General features: G+C 41.2%; 1 pseudogene; it reads right to left on the bottom strand.

Moving 5' to 3' along the window:
• Positions 1–4,993: 4,993 nt before the first annotated feature.
• Positions 4,994–5,457, bottom strand: LOC129457609 (small ribosomal subunit protein uS13-like; annotated as a pseudogene).
• Positions 5,458–5,961: the final 504 nt, after the last annotated feature.

Genomic DNA, 5,961 nt, shown 5'->3' with positions numbered 1-5,961 from the left:
GACCCCAACTCTATTTATTTTAATAATTTGTTTAATAATTTTTTTTTATTCTAACTCCCAGTCTTCCTATAGCCAGCCAATCACAATGCAAGGCACCCATCAGTAAACTCTCTGGATGTTAGTTTCTTCATTCCTCTCAAGACAAGTGAAAGTTTTCCATGACTTCTGAAATTTCTTCTAGCCAAATATTCTACGTCTTTTCAATGGAAATGAAATACAGGAGAGATCTTTCTTTTATAATGCCACATACTATGTAATTTGGGGTTAGTTTAGTTATCTCGTTATAATTCCACTTAAGGTAACTAAAATATTCCTAATTCCAGCATGAAGATATGTATTTTTGCCTAGTGTTAAGTAATTTTAATGTATAAGCCAAGATATAAATTTAAAAATCTCCAGGAAATTTTTAGTAAATAATTACGTATTTACTACTACATAATTATGTATTAGGAAATGTATTTGATTTTTCTTTTTTCTGTTTTTTTTTTTCAGACAGCGTTTTACTCTGTCACCCAGACTGTAGCGCAGTGTCAGGATTTCAGCTCACTGCAACCTCAGCCTCCTATGTTCATGCAATTCTCCTGCCTCAGCCTCCCAAGTAGCTGGAACTACAGGTATGGCCCACCACACCGGGCTAGTTTTCTGGGTTTTTTTTTGTTTTTTTTTTTTTAATTTTTTTTTTTTTTTTTTGAGACGGAGTCTAATTCTGTCACCCAGGGAAGAGTGCAGTGGCATGATCTTGGCTCACTGCCACCTCCACCTCCCAGAATCAAGTGATTCTCCTGCCTCAGCCTCCCGAGTAGCTGGGATTACAGGCACCTACCACCATGCCTGGCTAATTTTTGTGTTTTTAGTGGAGACAGGGTTTCACCATGTTGGCCAGACTGGTCTTGAACTCCTGACCTCAGGTGATCCACCTGCCTCTGCCTCCTGAAGTGCTGGGATTACAGGCGTGAGCCACTGCACCCGGCCAATTTTCTGTATTTTTAGTAGAGACAGGATTTCGCCATGTTGGCCAGGCTGGTCTCGAATTCCTGGCCTCAAGTGATTTGCCTGCCTCTGCCTCCTAAAGTGCTGGGATTATGGGTATGAGCCACCACACCTGGCTGGAAATATATTTGATTATACATTATAACTTGTGTGTGTGTGTGTGTATACACAAAACTTAGGAAACTAATTTGTAGAAACAGCATTTGAGTCTTAGTTGGTATAAGAGTTGGCTGGTACTCAGGAGCCACTGCAAAGCGACTTGCCTAATTATTTATGGTAAAGGTACTGCTGACTCTGGCTTACATAATGAAGGGAGGGAAACAAGAAGACCAGAAGGTAAGCAGAAACATTCCTTCTAAGGGAGATTGAATATTTCTGTGTTCACCTTAATGTCGTTTACTTCCATGGTAATCTCCAATTTAGTCTTAACATTAGAGTCTTTCAAGAGGAAAAAGGGACCCTGGGATATTTCTGTTCGGGACAATGCTACTCAAGTACAGAATGGAAAAGCTTGGAGAAAATGGTAGCAAAAAGTGTCTGCTAACAATTCCTCTTATTACACAGTGCGACTTCTTTCCAAAATGCCCTTGGTTCAGCTCTAATGAAATACAACGTAATAGAGTTTTGTTACCTTAGAATATAATCTATATGCCTCTTTGACACTTAGCTTTCTTGATTCAATAAAGGAGAAAAAAAAGTTCCAATTTAAAGAAAATCGATTAATGCATTAAGTTCTCTAAGGTACTATTCTTTAGCACTGTGAAGCACTAGCTTACAAAATAACATCATAGGAATCAAAAAGCTCTAACCAGGTAGTACTTGGAGCGTACATTCTGAAATTAGGGAAAAGTTTGTATGTTTGTCTTTCTTAATCTCCTTTCTAAACCCATGTAAAGTGATTTGGGAAGTCGAAAATGGCACACATATTTTCTTGGTCTGTCATATAAATATTGTCCTATCAAGCTCTTACAATATGCCAGGTATTGTGCAAGGTCTCCTTATGTACATTATCTTATTAATCCTTACAACAACTTTCAAAGATTAGTATTTTGTCAATTTTTTTTAGTTGGGGAAACAATGTTCACAAAAAGATTGAGCAACTGTCTCAAATCACACACCTGTCAAATTAAAACTAATCCACATCCAAGATTGTCAGAATTTAAAGTCCTTGCATTTTACTGTCGCCCTACATATATCAATTAACCTTTTATCTGACCCAAGGCTTTGTCTTCAGAAACACCCCATTAGCATAAAATTCATGCATCCCACAACAAGACTCCACAAGAACTAGACATCAGAGTGGTAAATATTGCCAGTTGGAGAGAAGAGATTAGAAGACCTGGAATTTCAGGTTCAATTGTGAGCAGCATTGAGCTCCTAAGGGAGGTCCAGATGAGAATAGGAAATTTAAAGGCAGACCACTATACACTGTTTTCACAGAAGTAAGTAAGGCTGGACTGTCAGCAGCAGCTGCTGGTACAGAGAGAAAGGTCAATGGGAGTGGACCTGCCAAAGGTGGGAGAGGCCAATGTAAACGCAGGAGAGAGGACCTGATTCCAAAGGGAAAAGTAGGTCGCAGCTCAGTGCTCTCCCAGGCTCCTTGCCCACTGGAAATGCCTCCAGTGAATGTACCTGGACTGTCTGACAGTCAGATGACGCCTCTGAAAACTGAACTAATTAATCCTTTCATGTGATGGAAGAACCTCTTCAGCTTTTCATTTCTTCAGTGTTATGAATAATATATAATGCTCAAAACAATTAAACGGAAGTGGAAAAACTGGTTTGACTTCAAAACGTCCCTGAAAAAAAAAAAAAAAAAAAAAATGAAAAAGCAACCCAGCAGTTCACAGCCTGGGCAACATGGCAAAATCCCATCTCTAAATTTAAAATATACGCACACACACACCTATATATAACATATATGTATATATTTTTTCCTTTAAATCCCTAATGCACATTAGGCTTTTTGAATTTTAAACTTCTAATATTCATTCAATTATCAAGTCAATCAACAAACATTTATTTTACTTAGCACTAAATGCTATGTATAAACTGAGAAAATTAGAACTGGATCCATTACATTTTCAATAGTTTCCTGCTATTATGCCATTAACTATTGCTAGATCCTTCTTGGTGATGGTGACGGTTTCTAAGGTCTTTTCTTACATACATCACTCTTCATATTTTCTCAAAAAGATCATTCATTCCCTCAGCTTAAATTATCAACCCTGCAATGATTTAAATATCTATTATCATCAGTCCTACTTTCACTCATCTCTTTGCCCTTATTATTAACATCATTACAGTTATTTTACTTGGTAAATTCTCCAGTTTCTCAAAACAAATATTTCTAAAATGAACTCCTCATCCTTCCTCATATATCTAACCACATCCCTATACTTGCCCTCCTGGAATTTCTGATTTCTGTTAAAGGAACCACTCTCTTCACCCGTTCACTCCACTGCCTCAATTAGAAACTCTGTTTTCTGTAAGAACAAGATGGTATTTGGCCCTTTTCCCTCCATTACCATTGCTACTTTCTTGGTGTAGGTTTCTGTCCTGTCACACACTCCTTACTCCCTTCCAACCATTCTAAAAACCCAGAATAAGTGTCAAACTCCTCCATGAAGTTTTTTTGATCAGCCGGCCACTGGTGACTCATGCCTATAATCTCAGCACTTTGGGAGGTAGAGACAGGAGGATCACTTGAGCCTGGTTCAAAACCAGCCTGGGGCCAGGCGCAGTGTCTCATGCCCGTAATCCCAGTACTGTGGGAAGCCAAGGCAGGCGGATCACTTGAGGTCAGGAGTTCAAGACCAGACTGGCCAACATGGTGAAACCCTGCCTCTACTGAAAGTACAAATATTAGCTGGGCATGGTGGCATGCACCTGTAATCCCAGCTACTCAGGAGGCTGAGGCAGGAGAATTACTTGAACCCAGGAGGCAAAGGTTGCAGTGAGCCAAGATCATGCCGCTACACTCCAGTCTGGGTGATGGAGTGAGACACTGTGTTAAAAAACAAAACAAAACGAACAAAATCAGCCTGGGTAACAAAGCAAGACCCTATCTCAATAAATAAATACATAAAAATTTCCTGGCCCCTTCCAACCCTTATTGATTCCTGTCACTCTGGAGTGCCCTCAGCATTCACTCTACCTCACAGCATTTGTTCTTATTTACAATCTATTGGTCTTACCTCCCCAACAAGACCATAAGCTCCTGAAAACAGGAACCATATTCGTTACTTCTTTTGTACTTCATCACACCTCACCCTTCAACTCTCACAATGCATGGATCAAGCTGAGTACAAGACAGATGCTCAAAAAATACTTGGGCAATGATTAACACTTCGGTTACTGATATGGACTGAATTATGTCCCCCTCAAATTTATATATTGAAGCCCTAACCCACAATGTGATTGTATCTGGAGAGAGAATCTTTAGGAGATAATTACAGTTAAATGAGTTCATACAATAAGGCCCTAATCTGGTAGGACTATGGCTTTATTAAAAAGAGGAAGAGAGGCCGGGCACAGTGGCTCACACCTGTAATCCCAGCACTTTAGGTAGGCCACGGTAGGTGGATCACCTGACGTCAAGAGTTCGGGACCAGCTTGGCCAATATGGTGAAACCCCGTCTCTACTAAAAATACAAAAATATTAGCCGGGTGTGGTGGCACATGCCTGTAATCCCTTCTACTCAGGAGGCTGGGGCAGGAGAATTGCTTGAACCCGGGAGGCAGAGGTTGCAGTGAGCTGAGATCGTGCCACTGCACTCTAGCCTGGGTGACAGAGTGAGACTCAATCTCAAAAAAAAAAAAAAAAAAAAAAAAAGAAAGGAAGAAAGAGAAGGAAATCTGGCATGTGAGGACACACCAAGAAAGTGGCAGTCTGCAAGGCAGGAAGAGGGCCCTCACTGGGGAACTGAGTCAGCCTGCACCGTTTTTTTTTTGTTTTGTTTGTTTGTTTTAAGGTATATAAACTATTAACAGACAAGGCCTACAGACTTATTTCTTCTTGGATACACCCACAGTACAGCCACGGTGACCAGTGGTCTTGGTGTACTGGCCTCGGACATGAAGGCCCCAGAAGTGGCACAGCCCTCTTTGGGCCCAAATCTTCTTGGGTCACTCCAGGTCTTCACGGAGCTTGTTGTCCAGACCATTGGCTAGGGCCTGGCTATATTTTCCATCCTTTACATCCTTCTATCTGTTCAAGAACCAGCCTGGGATCTTGTACTGGTGTGGATTCTGCATCATGGTGATCACACGTTCTACCTCATCCTCAGTGAGTTCTCCCACCCTCCTGATGAGGTCGATGTCTGCTTTCCTCAACACCACATGAGCATATCTTTGACCCACACCCTTAATGGCAGTGATGGCAAAGGCTAATTTACACCACTCATCGATGTTGGTGTTGAGTACTCTCAAAATCTGCTGGAACTTTTCAGAGATCACTAGAGACATGGCAGCACCACCTGTGCAAACAGCCTGTACCTTGATCTAGAACTTCCCAGCCTCCAGAACTGGAAGAAAATAAATTCATGTTGCTTAAGCCAACTACTCTATGGTGTTTTGTAATGACAGCCCAAGCTGATAAAGACAAGAAAGTGGGGATGCTCATGTTACCAGTGCTGCTTTTCTTCTCCTTTTACTATTAAAATTTCATCTTTGGCCAGGCGTGGTGGCTCACACCTGTCATCCCAGCACTTTGGGAGGCTGAGGCAAGTGGATCACTTGAGGTCAGGAGTTCGAGACCAGCCTGACCAACATGGTGAAACCCCATCTCTACTAAAAATAAAAAGTTAGTTGGGCATGATGGTGCACACCTGTAACCCCATCTACTTGGGAGGTTGAGGCAGGAGGATCACTTGAACCCAGGAGGCAGAAGTTGTGATGAGCCAAGATTGCACCATCGCACTCCAGCCTGCACAACAAGAACAAAACTCCATCCAAAAAAAAAAAAAAAAA

The sequence above is a fragment of the Symphalangus syndactylus genome, chromosome 11, assembly GCF_028878055.3.
Source record: "Symphalangus syndactylus isolate Jambi chromosome 11, NHGRI_mSymSyn1-v2.1_pri, whole genome shotgun sequence".
NCBI classification, from domain to species: Eukaryota; Metazoa; Chordata; class Mammalia; order Primates; family Hylobatidae; genus Symphalangus; species Symphalangus syndactylus.
Note: the sequence above shows the minus strand (reverse complement) of the source record. Positions and strands in the feature narration are given on the sequence as shown.